The sequence below is a fragment of the Syngnathus scovelli genome, chromosome 1 (assembly GCF_024217435.2).
Source record: "Syngnathus scovelli strain Florida chromosome 1, RoL_Ssco_1.2, whole genome shotgun sequence".
Taxonomy (NCBI): Eukaryota; Metazoa; Chordata; class Actinopteri; order Syngnathiformes; family Syngnathidae; genus Syngnathus; species Syngnathus scovelli.
This window is the reverse complement of record NC_090847.1, coordinates 4,950,397-4,969,625: the sequence shown is the minus strand read 5'-3', so window position 1 is coordinate 4,969,625 and position 19,229 is coordinate 4,950,397.

Here is a 19,229-nt window from a genome sequence, read left to right as displayed (position 1 = left end):
ACGCGGCACTCTCTCGCTGCCAAGAGCACTTTTTACTATGCGCACCCAACCAGAGTGACGGGAGGAGCACATTTCAGAAAACGTGCTCAGCTCGTCGAGAAAATGCGATTTAAGCAATAAAATTAAAAATGCACATAAAACCTAAACCAAACGTTGCAGATGGTCATTTCTTCATGCGCAGTGGTCAACGCGGCACTCTCTAGCTGCCAAGAGCATTTTTTACTATGCGCACCCAATCAGAGTGACGGGAGGAGCACATTTCAGAAAACGTGCTCAGCTCGTCGAGAAAATGCGATTTAAGCAATAAAATTAAAAATGCACCTAAAACCTAAACCAAACGTTGCAGGTGGTTATTTCTTCATGCGCAGCAGTCAACGCGGCACTCTCTAGCTGCCAAGAGCACTTTTTACTATGCGCACCCAACCAGAGTGACGGAAGGAGCACATTTCAGAAAACGTGCTCAGCTCGACGAGAAAATGCGATTTAAGCAATAAAATTAAAAATGCACCTCAAACCTAACCCAAACGTTGCAGGTGGTTATTTCTTCATGCGAAGTGGTCAACGCGGCACTCTCTAGCTGCCAAGAGCACTTTTTACTATGCGCACCCAACCAGAGTGACGGGAGGAGCACATTTCAGAAAACGTGCTCAGCTCGTCGAGAAAATGCGATTTAAGCAATAAAATTAAAAATGCACCTAAAACCTAAACCAAACGTTGCAGATGGTCATTTCTTCATGCGCAGTGGTCAACGCGGCACTCTCTAGCTGCCAAGAGCACTTTTTACTATGCGCACCCAACCAGAGTGACGGGAGGAGCACATTTCAGAAAACGTGCTCAGCTCGTCGAGAAAATGCGATTTAAGCAATAAAATTAAAAATGCACCCAAAACCTAAACCAAACGCTGCAGATGGTCATTTCTTCATGCGCAGTGGTGAAGGCGGCACTCTCTGGCTGCCAAGAGCACTTTTTACTATGCACACCCAACCAGAGTGACGGGAGGAGCACATTCCATAAAACGTGCTCAGCTCGTCGAGAAAATGCGATTTAAGTAATAAAATTAAAAATGCACCCAAAACCTAAACCAAACGTTGCAGATGGTCATTTCTTCATGCGCAGTGGTCAACGCGGCACTCTCTAGCTGCCAAGAGCACTTTTTACTATGCGCACCCAACCAGAGTGACGGGAGGAGCACATTTCAGAAAACGTGCTCAGCTCGTCGAGAAAATGCGATTTAAGCAATAAAATTAAAAATGCACCTAAAACCTAAACCAAACGTTGCAGGTGGTTATTTCTTCATGCGCAGTGGTAAACGCGGCACTCTCTAGCTGCCAAGAGCACTTTTTACTATGCGCACCCAACCAGAGTGACGGGAGGAGCACATTTCAGAAAACGTGCTCAGCTCGTCGAGAAAATGCGATTTAAGCAATAAAATTAAAAATGCACCTAAAACCTAAACCAAACGTTGCAGGTGGTTATTTCTTCATGCGCAGTGGTCAACGCGGCACTCTTTAGCTGCCAAGAGCACTTTTTACTATGCGCACACAACCAGAGTGACGGGAGGAGCACATTTCAGAAAACGTGCTCAGCTCGTCGAGAAAATGCGATTTAAGCAATCAAATTAAAAATGCACCCAAAACCTAAACCAAACGTTGCAGGTGGTTATTTCTTCATGCGCAGTGGTCAACGCGGCACTCTCTAGCTGCCAAGAGCACTTTTTACTATGCGCACCCAACCAGAGTGACGGGAGGAGCACATTTCAGAAAACCTGCTCAGCTCGTCGAGAAAATGCGATTTAAGCAATAAAATTAAACATGCACCTAAAACCTAAACCAAACGTTGCAGGTGGTTATTTCTTCATGCACAGTGGTCAACGCGGCACTCTCTAGCTGCCAAGAGCACTTTTTACTATGCGCACCCAACCAGAGTGACGGGAGGAGCACATTTCAGAAAACGTGCTCAGCTCGTCGAGAAAATGCGATTTAAGCAATAAAATTAAAAATGCACCTAAAACCTAAACCAAACGTTGCAGATGATCATTTCTTTATGCGCAGTGGTCAACGCAGCACTCTCTAGCTGCCAAGAGCACTTTTTACTATGCGCACCCAACCAGAGTGACGGGAGGAGCACATTTCAGAAAACGTGCTCAGCTCGTCGAGAAAATGCGATTTAAGCAATAAAATTAAAAATGCACCCAAAACCTAAACCACACGTTGCAGATGGTCATTTCTTCATGCGCAGTGGTCAACGCGGCACTCTCTAGCTGCCAAGAGCACTTTTTACTATGCGCACCCAACCAGAGTGACGGGAGGAGCACATTTCAGAAAACGTGCTCAGCTCGTCGAGAAAATGCGATTTAAGCAATAAAATTAAAAATGCACCCAAAACCTAAACCAAACGTTGCAGATGGTCATTTATTCATGCGCAGTGGTCAACGCGGCACTCTCTAGCTGCCAAGAGCACTTTTTACTATGCGCACCCAACCAGAGTGACGGGAGGAGCACATTTCAGAAAACGTGCTCAGCTCGTCCAGAAAATGCGATTTAAGCAATAAAATTAAAAATGCACCCAAAACCTAAACCACACGTTGCAGATGGTCATTTCTTCATGCGCAGTGGTCAACGCAGCACTCTCTAGCTGCCAAGAGCACTTTTTACTATGCGCACCCAACCAGAGTGACGGGAGGAGCACATTTCAGAAAACGTGCTCAGCTCGTCGAGAAAATGCGATTTAAGCAATAAAATTAAAAATGCACCCAAAACCTAAACCACACGTTGCAGATGGTCATTTTTTCATGCGCAGTGGTCAACGCGGCACTCTCTAGCTGCCAAGAGCACTTTTTACTATGCGCACCCAACCAGAGTGACGGGAGGAGCACATTTCAGAAAACGTGCTCAGCTCGTCGAGAAAATGCGATTTAAGCAATAAAATTAAAAATGCACCTAAAACCTAAACCAAACGTTGCAGGTGGTTATTTCTTCATGCGCAATGGTCAACGCGGCACTCTCTAGCTGCCAAGAGCACTTTTTACTATGCGCACCCAACCAGAGTGACGGGAGGAGCACATTTCATAAAACGTGCTCAGCTCGTCGAGAAAATGCGATTTAAGCAATAAAATTAAAAATGCACCTAAAACCTAAACCAAACGTTGCAGATGGTCATTTCTTCATGCGCAGTGGTCAACGCGGCACTCTCTAGCTGCCAAGAGCACTTTTTACTGTGCGCACTCAACCAGAGTGACGGGAGGAGCACATTTCAGAAAACGTGCTCAGCTCGTCGAGAAAATGCGATTTAAGCAATAAAATTAAAAATGCACCTAAAACCTAAACCAAACGTTGCAGGTCGTTATTTCTTCATGCGCAGTGGTCAACGCGGCACTCTCTAGCTGCCAAGAGCACTTTTTACTATGCGCACCCAACCAGAGTGACGGGAGGAGCACATTTCAGAAAACGTGCTCAGCTCGTCGAGAAAATGCGATTTAAGCAATAAAATTAAAAATGCACCTAAAACCTAAACCAAACGTTGCAGGTGGTTATTTCTCCATGCGCAGCAGTCAACGCGGCACTCTCTAGCTTCCAAGAGCACTTTTTACTATGCGCACCCAACCAGAGTGACGGGAGGAGCACATTTCAGAAAACGTGCTCAGCTCGTCCAGGAAATGCGATTTAAGCAATAAAATTAAAAATGCACCCAAAACCTAAACCAAACGTTGCAGGTGGTTATTTCTTCATGCGCAGTGGTCAACGCGGTACTCTCTAGCTGCCAAGAGCACTTTTTACTATGCGCACCCAACCAGAGTGACGGGAGGAGCACATTTCAGAAAACGTGCTCAGCTCGTCGAGAAAATGCGATTTAAGCAATACAATTAAAAATGCACCTAAAACCTAAACCAAACGTTGCAGGTGGTTATTTCTTCATGCGCAGTGGTCAACGCGGCACTCTCTAGCTGCCAAGAGCACTTTTTACTGTGCGCACCCAACCAGAGTGACGGGAGGAGCACATTTCAGAAAACGTGCTCAGCTCGTCGAGAAAATGCGATTTAAGCAATAAAATTAAAAATGCACCTAAAACCTAAACCAAACGTTGCAGGTGGTCATTTCTTCATGCGCAGTGGTCAACGCGGCACTTTCTAGCTGCCAAGAGCACTTTTTACTATGCCCACCCAACCAGAGTGACGGGAGGAGCACATTTCAGAAAACGTGCTCAGCTCGTCTAGAAAATTTGATTTAAGCAATAAAATTAAAAATGCACCCAAAACCTAAACCACACGTTGCAGATGGTCATTTCTTCATGCGCAGTGGTCAACGCGGCACTCTCTAGCTGCCAAGAGCACTTTTTACTATGTGCACCCAACCAGAGTGACGGGAGGAGCACATTTCAGAAAACGTGCTCAGCTCGTCCAGAAAATGCGATTTAAGCAACACAATTAAAAATGCACCCAAAACCTAAACCAAACGTTGCAGGTGGTTATTTCTTTATGCGCAGTGGTCAACGCGGCACTCTCTAGCTGCCAAGAGCACTTTTTACTATGCGCACCCAACCAGAGTGACGGGAGGAGCACATTTCAGAAAACGTGCTCAGCTCGTCGAGAAAATTCGATTTAAGCAATAAAATTAAAAATGCACCCAAAACCTAAACCAAACGTTGCAGATGGTCATTTCTTCATGCGCAGTGGTTAACGCGGCACTCTCTAGCTGCCAAGAGCACCTTTTACTATGCGCACCCAACCAGAGTGACGGGAGGAGCACATTTCAGAAAACGTGCTCAGCTCGTCGAGAAAATGCGATTTAAGAAATAAAATTAAAAATGCACCTAAAACCTAAACCAAACGTTGCAGGTGGTTATTTCTTCATGCACAGTGGTCAACGCGGCACTCTCTAGCTGCCAAGAGCACTTTTTACTATGCGCACCCAACCAGAGTGACGGGAGGAGCACATTTCAGAAAACGTGCTCAGCTCGACGAGAAAATGCGATTTAAGCAATAAAATTAAAAATGCACCCAAAACCTAAACCAAACGTTGCAGGTGGTTATTTCTTCATGCGCAGTGGTCAACGCGGCACTCTCTAGCTGCCAAGAGCCCTTTTTACTATGCGCACCCAACCAGAGTGACGGGAGGAGCACATTTCAGAAAACGTGCTCAGCTCGTCGAGAAAATGTGATTTAAGCAATAAAATTAAAAATACACCTAAAACCTAAACCAAACGTTGCAGGTGGTTATTTCTTCATGCGCATTGGTCAACGCGGCACTCTCTAGCTGCCAAGAGCACTTTTTACTATGCGCACCCAACCAGAGTGACGGGAGGAGCACATTTCAGAAAACGTGCTCAGCTCGTCCAGAAAATGCGATTTAAGAAATAAAATTAAAAATGCACCCAAAACCTAAACCAAACGTTGCAGGTGGTTATTTCTTCATGCGCAGTGGTCAACGCGGCACTCTCTAGCTGCCATGAGCACTTTTTACTATGCGCTCCCAATCAGAGTGACGGGAGGAGCACATTTCAGAAAACGTGCTCAGCTCGTCGAGAAAATGCGATTTAAGCAATAAAATTAAAAATGCACCTAAAGCCTAAACCAAACGTTGCAGGTGGTTATTTCTTCATGCGCAGTGGTCAACGCGGCACTCTCTAGCTGCCAAGAGCACTTTTTACTGTGCACACCCAACCAGAGTGACGGGAGGAGCACATTTCAGAAAACCTGCTCAGCTCGTCGAGAAAATGCGATTTAAGCAATAAAATTAAAAATGCACCTAAAACCTAAACCAAACGTTGCAGGTGGTTATTTCTTTATGCGCAGTGGTCAACGCGGCACTCTCTAGCTGCCAAGAGCACTTTTTACTATGCGCACCCAACCAGAGTGACGGGAGGAGCACATTTCAGAAAACGTGCTCAGCTCGTCGAGAAAATGCGATTTAAGCAATAAAATTAAAAATGCACCTAAAACCTAAACCAAACGTTGCAGGTGGTTATTTCTTCATGCGCAGCAGTCAACGCGGCACTCTCTAGCTGCCAAGAGCACTTTTTACTATGCGCACCCAACCAGAGTGACGGGAGGAGCACATTTCAGAAAACGTGCTCAGCTCGTCCAGAAAATGCGATTCAAGCAATAAAATTAAAAATGCACCCAAAACCTAAACTAAACGTTGCAGGTGGTTATTTCTTCATGCGCAGTGGTCAACGCGGCACTCTCTAGCTGCCAAGAGCATTTTTTACTATGCGCACCCAACCAGAGTGACGGGAGGAGCACATTTCAGAACACGTGCTCAGCTCGTCGAGAAAATGCGATTTAAGCAATAAAATTAAAATTGCACCTAAAACCTAAACCAAACGTTGCAGGTGGTTATTTCTTCATGCGCAGTGGTCAACGCGGCACTCTCTAGCTGCCAAGAGCACGTTTTACTATGCGCACCCAACCAGAGTGACGGGAGGAGCACATTTCAGAAAACGTGCTCAGCTCGACGAGAAAATGCGATTTAAGCAATAAAATTAAAAATGCACCTAAAACCTAAACCAAACGTTGCAGGTCGTTATTTCTTCATGCGCAGTGGTCAACGCGGCACTCTCTTGCTGCCAAGAGCACTTTTTACTATGCGCACACAACCAGAGTGACGGGAGGAGCACATTTCAGAAAACGTGCTCAGCTCGTCGAGAAAATGCGATTTAAGCAATAAAATTAAAAATGCACCTAAAACCTAAACCAAACGTTGCAGATGGTCATTTCTTCATGCGCAGTGGTCAACGCGGCACTCTCTAGCTGCCAAGAGCACTTTTTACTGTGCGCACCCAACCAGAGTGACGGGAGGAGCACATTTCAGAAAACGTGCTCAGCTCGACGAGAAAATGCGATTTAAGCAATCAAATTAAAAATGCACCCAAAACCTAAACCAAACGTTGCAGGTGGTTATTTCTTCATGCGCAGTGGTCAACGCGGCACTCTCTAGCTGCCAAGAGCACTTTTTACTATGCGCACCCAACCAGAGTGACGGGAGGAGCACATTTCAGAAAACGTGCTCAGCTCGTCGAGAAAATGCGATTTAAGCAATAAAATTAAAAATGCACCCAAAACCTAAACCAAACGTTGCAGGTGGTTATTTCTTCATGCGCATTGGTCAACGCGGCACTCTCTAGCTGCCAAGAGCACTTTTTACTATGCGCACCCAACCAGAGTGACGGGAGGAGCACATTTCAGAAAACGTGCTCAGCTCGTCGAGAAAATGCGATTTAAGCAATAAAATTAAAAATGCACCCAAAACCTAAACAAAACGCTGCAGATGGTCATTTCTTCATGCGCAGTGGTCGAGGCGGCACTCTCTAGCTGCCAAGAGCACTTTTTACTATGCACACCCAACCAGAGTGACGGGAGGAGCACATTCCAGAAAACGTGCTCAGCTCGTCGAGAAAATGCGATTTAAGTAATAAAATTAAAAATGCACCCAAAACCTAAACCAAACGTTGCAGATGGTCATTTCTTCATGCGCAGTGGTCAACGCGGCACTCTCTAGCTGCCAAGAGCACTTTTTACTATGCGCACCCAACCAGAGTGACGGGAGGAGCACATTTCAGAAAACGTGCTCAGCTCGTCGAGAAAATGCGATTTAAGCAATAAAATTAAAAATGCACCTAAAACCTAAACCAAACGTTGCAGGTGGTTATTTCTTCATGCGCAGTGGTCAACGCGGCAGTCTCTAGCTGCCAAGAGCACTTTTTACTATGCGCACCCAACCAGAGTGACGGGAGGAGCACATTTCAGAAAACGTGCTCAGCTCGTCGAGAAAATGCGATTTAAGCAATAAAATTAAAAATGCATCTAAAACCTAAACCAAACGTTGCAGGTCGTTATTTCTTCATGCGCAGTGGTCAACGCGGCACTCTCTAGCTGCCAAGACCACTTTTTACTATGCACACCCAACCAGAGTGACGGGAGGAGCACATTTCAGAAAACGTGCTCAGCTCGTCGAGAAAATGCGATTTAAGCAATCAAATAAAAAATGCACCCAAAACCTAAACCAAACGTTGCAGGTGGTTATTTCTTCATGCGCAGTGGTCAACGCGGCACTCTCTAGCTGCCAAGAGCACTTTTTACTATGCGCACCCAACCAGAGTGACGGGAGGAGCACATTTAAGAAAACGTGCTCAGCTCGTCGAGAAAATGCGATTTAAGCAATAAAATTAAAAATGCACCTAAAACCTAAACCAAACGTTGCAGATGATCATTTCTTTATGCGCAGTGGTCAACGCAGCACTCTCTAGCTGCCAAGAGCACTTTTTACTATGCACACCCAACCAGAGTGACGGGAGGAGCACATTCCAGAAAAGGTGCTCAGCTCGTCGAGAAAATGCGATTTAAGTAATAAAATTAAAAATGCACCCAAAACCTAAACCAAACGTTGCAGGTGGTTATTTCTTCATGCGCAGCGGTCAACGCGGCACTCTCTAGCTGCCAAGAGCACTTTTTACTATGCGCACCCAACCAGAGTGACGAAGGAGCACATTTCAGAAAACGTGCTCAGCTCGTCGAGAAAATGCGATTTAATCAATAAAATTAAAAATGCACCTAAAACCTAAACCAAACGTTGCAGGTGGTTATTTCTTCATGTGCAGCCGTCAACGCGGCACTCTCTAGCTGCCAAGAGCACTTTTTACTATGCGCACCCAACCAGAGTGACGGGAGGAGCACATTTCAGAAAACGTGCTCAGCTCGTCGAGAAAATGCGATTTAAGCAATAAAATTAAAAATGCACCTAAAACCTAAACCAAACGTTGCAGGTGGTTATTTCTTCATGCGCAGTGGTCAACGCGGCACTCTCTAGCTGCCAATAGCACTTTTTACTATGCGCACCCAACCAGAGTGACGGGAGGAGCACATTTCAGAAAACGTGCTCAGCTCGTCCAGAAAATGCGATTTAAGCAATAAAATTAAAAATGCACCTAAAACCTAAACCAAACGTTGCAGGTGGTTATTTCTTCATGCGCAGTGGTCAACGCGGCACTCTCTAGCTGCCAATAGCACTTTTTACTATGCGCACCCAACAAGAGTGACGGGAGGAGCACATTTCAGAAAACGTGCTCAGCTCGTCCAGAAAATGCGATTTAAGCAATAAAATTAAAAATGCACCCAAAACCTAAACCAAACGCTGCAGATGGTCATTTCTTCATGCGCAGTGGTCAAGGCGGCACTCTCTAGCTGCCAAGAGCACTTTTTACTATGCACACCCAACCAGAGTGACGGGAGGAGCACATTACAGAAAACGTGCTCAGCTCGTCGAGAAAATGCGATTTAAGTAATAAAATTAAAAATGCACCCAAAACCTAAACCAAACGTTGCAGATGGTCAATTCTTCATGCGCAGTGGTCAACGCGGCACTCTCTAGCTGCCAAGAGGACTTTTTACTATGCGCACCCAACCAGAGTGACGGGAGGAGCACATTTCAGAAAACGTGCTCAGCTCGTCGAGAAAATGCGATTTAAGCAATAAAATTAAAAATGCACCTAAAACCTAAACCAAACGTTGCAGGTGGTTATTTCTTCATGCGCAGTGGTAAACGCGGCACTCTCTAGCTGCCAAGAGCACTTTTTACTATGCGCACCCAACCAGAGTGACGGGAGGAGCACATTTCAGAAAACGTGCTCAGCTCGTCGAGAAAATGCGATTTAAGCAATAAAATTAAAAATGCACCTAAAACCTAAACCAAACGTTGCAGGTGGTTATTTCTTCATGCGCAGTGGTCAACGCGGCACTCTCTAGCTGCCAAGAGCACTTTTTACTATGCACACCCAACCAGAGTGACGGGAGGAGCACATTTCAGAAAACGTGCTCAGCTCGTCGAGAAAATGCGATTTAAGCAATCAAATTAAAAATGCACCCAAAACCTAAACCAAACGTTGCAGGTGGTTATTTCTTCATGCGCAGTGGTCAACGCGGCACTCTCTAGCTGCCAAGAGCACTTTTTACTATGCGCACCCAACCAGAGTGACGGGAGGAGCACATTTCAGAAAACGTGCTCAGCTCGTCGAGAAAATGCGATTTAAGCAATAAAATTAAAAATGCAACTAAAACCTAAACCAAACGTTGCAGGTGGTTATTTCTTCATGCGCAGTGGTCAACGCGGCACTCTCTAGCTGCCAAGAGCACTTTTTACTATGCGCACCCAACCAGAGTGACGGGAGGAGCACATTTCAGAAAACGTGCTCAGCTCGTCGAGAAAATGCGATTTAATCAATAAAATTAAAAATGCACCTAAAACCGAAACCAAACGTTGCAGGTGGTTATTTCTTCATGCGCAGCAGTCAACGCGGCACTCTCTAGCTGCCAAGAGCACTTTTTACTATGCGCACCCAACCAGAGTGACGGGAGGAGCACATTTCAGAAAACGTGCTCAGCTCGTCGAGAAAATGCGATTTAAGCAATAAAATTAAAAATGCACCTAAAACCTAAACCAAACGTTGCAGGTGGTTATTTCTTCATGCGCAGTGGTCAACGCGGCACTCTCTAGCTGCCAAGAGCACTTTTTACTATGCGCACCCAACCAGAGTGACGGGAGGAGCACATTTCAGAAAACGTGCTCAGCTCGTCCAGAAAATGCGATTTAAGCAATAAAATTAAAAATGCACCTAAAACCTAAACCAAACGTTGCAGGTGGTTATTTCTTCATGCGCAGTGTTCAACGCGGCACTCTCTAGCTGCCAAGAGCACTTTTTACTATGCGCACCCAACCAGAGTGACGGGAGGAGCACATTTCAGAAAACGTGCTCAGCTCGTCGAGAAAATGCGATTTAAGCAATAAAATTAAAAATGCAGCTAAAACCTAAACCAAACGTTGCAGGTGGTTATTTCTTCATGCACAGATGTCAACGCGGCACTCTCTAGCTGCCAAGAGCACTTTTTACTATGCGCACCCAATCAGAGTGACGGGAGGAGCACATTTCAGAAAACGTGCTCAGCTCGTCGAGAAAATGCGATTTAAGCAATAAAATTAAAAATGCACCTAAAACCTAAACCAAACGTTGCAGGGGGTTATTTCTTCATGCGCAGCAGTCAACGCGGCACTCTCTAGCTGCCAAGAGCACGTTTTACTATGCGCACCCAACCAGAGTGACGGGAGGAGCACATTTCAGAAAACGTGCTCAGCTCGACGAGAAAATGCGATTTAAGCAATAAAATTAAAAATGCACCTAAAACCTAAACCAAACGTTGCAGGTCGTTATTTCTTCATGCGCAGGGGTCAACGCGGCACTCTCTTGCTGCCAAGAGCACTTTTTACTATGCGCACACAACCAGAGTGACGGGAGGAGCACATTTCAGAAAACGTGCTCAGCTCGTCGAGAAAATGCGATTTAAGCAATAAAATTAAAAATGCACCTAAAACCTAAACCAAACGTTGCAGATGGTCATTTCTTCATGCGCAGTGGTCAACGCGGCACTCTCTAGCTGCCAAGAGCACTTTTTACTATGCGCACCCAACCAGAGTGACGGGAGGAGCACATTTCAGAAAACGTGCTCAGCTCGTCGAGAAAATGCGATTTAAGCAATAAAATTAAAAATGCACCTAAAACCTAAACCAAACGTTGCAGGTGGTTATTTCTTCATGCGCAGCAGTCAACGTGGCATTCTCTAGCTGCCAAGAGCACTTTTTACTATGCGCACCCAACCAGAGTGACGAGAGGAGCACATTTCAGAAAACGTGCTCAGCTCGTCGAGAAAATGCGATTTAAGCAATACAATTAAAAATGCACCAAAAAACCTAAACCAAACGTTGCAGATGGTCATTTCTTCATGCGCAGTGGTCAACGCGGCACTCTCTAGCTGCCAAGAGCACTTTTTACTATGCGCACCCAACCAGAGTGACGGGAGGAGCACATTTCAGAAAACGTGCTCAGCTCGACGAGAAAATGCGATTTAAGCAATAAAATTAAAAATGCACCCAAAACCTAAACCAAACGTTGCAGATGGTCATTTCTTCATGCGCAGCAGTCAACGCGGCACTCTCTAGCTGCCAAGAGCACTTTTTACTATGCGCACCCAACCAGAGTGACGGGAGGAGCACATTCCATAAAACGTGCTCAGCTCGTCGAGAAAATGCGATTTAAGTAATAAAATTAAAAATGCACCCAAAACCTAAACCAAACGTTGCAGATGGTCATTTCTTCATGCGCAGTGGTCAACGCGGCACTCTCTAGCTGCCAAGAGCACTTTTTACTATGCGCACCCAACCAGAGTGACGGGAGGAGCACATTTCAGAAAACGTGCTCAGCTCGTCGAGAAAATGCGATTTAAGCAATAAAATTAAAAATGCACCTAAAACCTAAACCAAACGTTGCAGGTGGTTATTTCTTCATGCGCAGTGGTAAACGCGGCACTCTCTAGCTGCCAAGAGCACTTTTTACTATGCGCACCCAACCAGAGTGACGGGAGGAGCACATTTCAGAAAACGTGCTCAGCTCGTCGAGAAAATGCGATTTAAGCAATAAAATTAAAAATGCACCTAAAACCTAAACCAAACGTTGCAGGTGGTTATTTCTTCATGCGCAGTGGTCAACGCGGAACTCTTTAGCTGCCAAGAGCACTTTTTACTATGCGCACACAACCAGAGTGACGGGAGGAGCACATTTCAGAAAACGTGCTCAGCTCGTCGAGAAAATGCGATTTAAGCAATCAAATTAAAAATGCACCCAAAACCTAAACCAAACGTTGCAGGTGGTTATTTCTTCATGCGCAGTGGTCAACGCGGCACTCTCTAGCTGCCAAGAGCACTTTTTACTCTGCGCACCCAACCAGAGTGACGGGAGGAGCACATTTCAGAAAACCTGCTCAGCTCGTCGAGAAAATGCGATTTAAGCAATAAAATTAAACATGCACCTAAAACCTAAACCAAACGTTGCAGGTGGTTATTTCTTCATGCACAGTGGTCAACGCGGCACTCTCTAGCTGCCAAGAGCACTTTTTACTATGCGCACCCAACCAGAGTGACGGGAGGAGCACATTTCAGAAAACGTGCTCAGCTCGTCGAGAAAATGCGATTTAAGCAATAAAATTAGAAATGCACCTAAAACCTAAACCAAACGTTGCAGATGATCATTTCTTTATGCGCAGTGGTCAACGCAGCACTCTCTAGCTGCCAAGAGCACTTTTTACTATTCGCACCCAACCAGAGTGACGGGAGGAGCACATTTCAGAAAACGTGCTCAGCTCGTCGAGAAAATGCGATTTAAGCAATAAAATTAAAAATGCACCTAAAACCTAAACCAAACGTTGCAGGTCGTTATTTCTTCATGCGCAGTGGTCAACGCGGCACTCTCTAGCTGCCAAGAGCACTTTTTACTATGCGCACCCAACCAGAGTGACGGGAGGAGCACATTTCAGAAAACGTGCTCAGCTCGTCGAGAAAATGCGATTTAAGCAATAAAATTAAAAATGCACCTAAAACCTAAACCAAACGTTGCAGGTGGTTATTTCTCCATGCGCAGCAGTCAACGCGGCACTCTCTAACTTCCAAGAGCACTTTTTACTATGCGCAACCAACCAGAGTGACGGGAGGAGCACATTTCAGAAAACGTGCTCAGCTCGTCCAGGAAATGCGATTTAAGCAATAAAATTAAAAATGCACCCAAAACCTAAACCAAACGTTGCAGGTGGTTATTTCTTCATGTGCAGTGGTCAACGCGGCACTCTCTAGCTGCCAAGAGCACTTTTTACTATGCGCACCCAACCAGAGTGACGGGAGGAGCACATTTCAGAAAACGTGCTCAGCTCGTCGAGAAAATGCGATTTAAGCAATACAATTAAAAATGCACCTAAAACCTAAACCAAACGTTGCAGGTGGTTATTTCTTCATGCGCAGTGGTCAACGCGGCACTCTCTAGCTGCCAAGAGCACTTTTTACTGTGCGCACCCAACCAGAGTGACGGGAGGAGCACATTTCAGAAAACGTGCTCAGCTCGTCGAGAAAATGCGATTTAAGCAATAAAATTAAAAATGCACCTAAAACCTAAACCAAACGTTGCAGGTGGTCATTTCTTCATGCGCAGTGGTCAACGCGGCACTTTCTAGCTGCCAAGAGCACTTTTTACTATGCGCACCCAACCAGAGTGACGGGAGGAGCACATTTGAGAAAACGTGCTCAGCTCGTCTAGAAAATTTGATTTAAGCAATAAAATTAAAAATGCACCCAAAACCTAAACCACACGTTGCAGATGGTCATTTCTTCATGCGCAGTGGTCAACGCGGCACTCTCTAGCTGCCAAGAGCACTTTTTACTATGTGCACCCAACCAGAGTGAGGGGAGGAGCACATTTCAGAAAACGTGCTCAGCTCGTCCAGAAAATGCGATTTAAGCAATACAATTAAAAATGCACCCAAAACCTAAACCAAACGTTGCAGGTGGTTATTTCTTCATGCGCAGTGGTCAACGCGGCACTGTCTAGCTGCCAAGAGCACTTTTTACTATGCGCACCCAACCAGAGTGACGGGAGGAGCACATTTCAGAAAACGTGCTCAGCTCGTCGAGAAAATGCGATTTAAGCAATAAAATTAAAAATGCACCTAAAACCTAAACCAAACGTTGCAGGTGGTTATTTCTTCATGCGCAGTGGTCAACGCGGCACTCTCTAGCTGCCAAGAGCACTTTTTACTATGCGCACCAAACAAGAGTGACGGGAGGAGCACATTTCAGAAAAAGTGCTCAGCTCGTCGAGAAAATGCGATTTAAGCAATAAAATTCAAAATGCACCCAAAACCTAAACCAAACGTTGCAGGTGGTTATTTCTTTATGCGCAGTGGTCAACGCGGCACTCTCTAGCTGCCAAGAGCACTTTTTACTATGCGCACCCAACCAGAGTGACGGGAGGAGCACATTTCAGAAAACGTGCTCAGCTCGTCGAGAAAATTCGATTTAAGCAATAAAATTAAAAATGCACCCAAAACCTAAACCAAACGTTGCAGATGGTCATTTCTTCATGCGCAGTGGTTAACGCGGCACTCTCTAGCTGCCAAGAGCACCTTTTACTATGCGCACCCAACCAGAGTGACGGGAGGAGCACATTTCAGAAAACGTGCTCAGCTCGTCGAGAAAATGCGATTTAAGAAATAAAATTAAAAATGCACCTAAAACCTAAACCAAACGTTGCAGGTGGTTATTTCTTCATGCACAGTGGTCAACGCGGCACTCTCTAGCTGCCAAGAGCACTTTTTACTCTGCGGACCCAACCAGAGTGACGGGAGGAGCACATTTCAGAAAACCTGCTCAGCTCGTCGAGAAAATGCGATTTAAGCAATAAAATTAAACATGCACCTAAAACCTAAACCAAACATTGCAGGTGGTTATTTCTTCATGCACAGTGGTCAACGCGGCACTCTCTAGCTGCCAAGAGCACTTTTTACTATGCGCACCCAACCAGAGTGACGGGAGGAGCACATTTCAGAAAACGTGCTCAGCTCGTCGAGAAAATGCGATTTAAGCATTAAAATTAGAAATGCACCTAAAACCTAAACCAAACGTTGCAGATGATCATTTCTTTATGCGCAGTGGTCAACGCAGCACTCTCTAGCAGCCAAGAGCACTTTTTACTATGCGCACCCAACCAGAGTGACGGGAGGAGCACATTTCAGAAAACGTGCTCAGCTCGTCGAGAAAATGCGATTTAAGCAATAAAATTAAAAATGCACCTAAAACCTAAACCAAACGTTGCAGGTCGTTATTTCTTCATGCGCAGTGGTCAACGCGGCACTCTCTAGCTGCCAAGAGCACTTTTTACTATGCGCACCCAACCAGAGTGACGGGAGGAGCACATTTCAGAAAACGTGCTCAGCTCGTCGAGAAAATGCGATTTAAGCAATAAAATTAAAAATGCACCTAAAACCTAAACCAAACGTTGCAGGTGGTTATTTCTCCATGCGCAGCAGTCAACGCGGCACTCTCTAGCTTCCAAGAGCACTTTTTACTATGCGCAACCAACCAGAGTGACGGGAGGAGCACATTTCAGAAAACGTGCTCAGCTCGTCCAGGAAATGCGATTTAAGCAATAAAATTAAAAATGCACCTAAAACCTAAACCAAACGTTGCAGGTGGTTATTTCTTCATGCGCAGCAGTCAACGCGGCACTCTCTAGCTGCCAAGAGCACTTTTTACTATGCACACCCAACCAGAGTGACGGGAGGAGCACATTTCAGAAAACGTGCTCAGCTCGTCGAGAAAATGCGATTTAAGCAATAAAATTAAAAATGCACCTAAAACCTAAACCAAACGTTGCAGGTGGTTATTTCTTCATGCACAGTGGTCAACGTGGCACTCTCTAGCTGCCAAGAGCACGTTTTACTATGCGCACCCAACCAGAGTGACGGGAGGAGCACATTTCAGAAAACGTGCTCAGCTCGTCGAGAAAATGCGATTTAAGCAATAAAATTAAAAATGCACCTAAAACCTAAACCAAACGTTGCAGATGGTCATTTCTTCATGCGCAGTGGTCAACGCGGCACTCTCTAGCTGCCAAGAGCACTTTTTACTGTGCGCACCCAACCAGAGTGACGGGAGGAGCACATTTCAGAAAACGTGCTCAGCTCGTCGAGAAAATGCGATTTAAGCAATAAAATTAAAAATGCACCTAAAACCTAAACCAAACGTTGCAGGTCGTTATTTCTTCATGCGCAGTGGTCAACGCGGCACTCTCTAGCTGCCAAGAGCACTTTTTACTATGCGCACCCAACCAGAGTGACGGGAGGAGCACATTTCAGAAAACGTGCTCAGCTAGTCCAGAAAATGCGATTTAAGCAATACAATTAAAAATGCACCCAAAACCTAAACCAAACGTTGCAGGTGGTTATTTCTTAATGCGCAGTGGTCAACGCGGCACTGTCTAGCTGCCAAGAGCACGTTTTACTATGCGCACCCAACCAGAGTGACGGGAGGAGCACATTTCAGAAAACGTGCTCAGCTCGTCGAGAAAATGCGATTTAAGCAATAAAATTAAAAATGCACCTAAAACCTAAACCAAACGTTGCAGGTGGTTATTTCTTCATGCGCAGTGGTCAACGCGGCACTCTCTAGCTACCAAGAGCACTTTTTACTATGCGCACCCAACCAGAGTGACGGGAGGAGCACATTTCAGAAAACGTGCTCAGCTCGACGAGAAAATGCGATTTAAGCAATAAAATTAAAAATGCACCCAAAACCTAAACCAAACGTTGCAGGTGGTTATTTCTTCATGCGCAGTGGTCAACGCGGCACTCTCTAGCTGCCAAGAGCCCTTTTTACTATGCGCACCCAACCAGAGTGACGGGAGGAGCACATTTCAGAAAACGTGCTCAGCTCGTCGAGAAAATGTGATTTAAGCAATAAAATTAAAAATACACCTAAAACCTAAACCAAACGTTGCAGGTGGTTATTTCTTCATGCGCATTGGTCAACGCGGCACTCTCTAGCTGACAAGAGCACTTTTTACTATGCGCACCCAACCAGAGTGACGGGAGGAGCACATTTCAGAAAACGTGCTCAGCTCGTCCAGAAAATGCGATTTAAGCAATAAAATTAAAAATGCACCCAAAACCTAAACCAAACGTTGCAGGTGGTTATTTCTTCATGCGCAGTGGTCAACGCGGCACTCTCTAGCTGCCATGAGCACTTTTTACTATGCGCTCCCAATCAGAGTGACGGGAGGAGCACATTTCAGAAAACGTGCTCAGCTCGTCGAGAACATGCGATTTAAGCAATAAAATTAAAAAAGCACCTAAAGCCTAAACCAAACGTTGCAGGTGGTTATTTCTTCATGCGCAGTGGTCAACGCGGCACTCTCTAGCTGCCAAGAGCACTTTTTACTGTGCGCACCCAACCAGAGTGACGGGAGGAGCACATTTCAGAAAACGTGCTCAGCTCGTCGAGAAAATGCGATTTAAGCAATAAAATTAAAAATGCACCTAAAACCTAAACCAAACGTTGCAGGTGGTTATTTCTTCATGCGCAGTGGTCAACGCGGCACTCTCTAGCTGCCAAGAGCACTTTTTACTATGCGCACCCAACCAGAGTGACGGGAGGAGCACATTTCAGAAAACGTGCTCAGATCGTCGAGAAAATGCGATTTAAGCAATAAAATTAAAAATGCACCTAAAACCTAAACCAAACGTTGCAGGTGGTTATTTCTTCATGCGCAGCAGTCAACGCGGCACTCTCTAGCTGCCAAGAGCACTTTTTACTATGCGCACCCAACCAGAGTGACGGGAGGAGCACATTTCAGAAAACGTGCTCAGCTCGTCCAGAAAATGCGATTCAAGCAATAAAATTAAAAATGCACCCAAAACCTAAACTAAACGTTGCAGGTGGTTATTTCTTCATGCGCAGTGGTCAACGCGGCACTCTCTAGCTGCCAAGAGCATTTTTTACTATGCGCACCCAACCAGAGTGACGGGAGGAGCACATTTCAGAAAACGTGCTCAGCTCGACGAGAAAATGTGATTTAAGCAATAAAATTAAAAATGCACCCAAAACCTAAACCAAACGTGTCAGGTGGTTATTTCTTCATGCGCAGTGGTCAACGCGGCACTCTCTCGCTGCCAAGAGCACTTTTTACTATGCGCACACAACCAGAGTGACGGGAGGAGCACATTTCAGAAAACGTGCTCAGCTCGTCCAGAAAATGCGATTTAAGCAATAAAATTAAAAATGCACCCAAAACCTAAACCAAACGTTGCAGGTGGTTATTTCTTCATGCGCAGTGGTCAACGCGGCACTCTCTAGCTGCCATGAGCACTTTTTACTATGCGCACCCAATCAGAGTGACGGGAGGAGCACATTTCAGAAAACGTCCTCAGCTCGTCGAGAAAATGCGATTTAAGCAATAAAATTAAAAATGCACCTAAAACCTAAACCAAACGTTGCAGGTGGTTATTTCTTCATGCGCAGCAGTCAACGCGGCACTCTCTAGCTGCCAAGAGCACTTTTTACTATGCGCACCCAACCAGAGTGACGGGAGGAGCACATTTCAGAAAACGTGCTCAGCTCGTCGAGAAAATGCGATTTAAGCAATAAAATTAAAAATGCACCTAAAACCTAAACCAAACGTTGCAGGTGGTTATTTCTTCATGCACAGTGGTCAACGTGGCACTCTCTAGCTGCCAAGAGCACGTTTTACTATGCGCACCCAACCAGAGTGACGGGAGGAGCACATTTCAGAAAACGTGCTCAGCTCGTCGAGAAAATGCGATTTAAGCAATAAAATTAAAAATGCACCTAAAACCTAAACCAAACGTT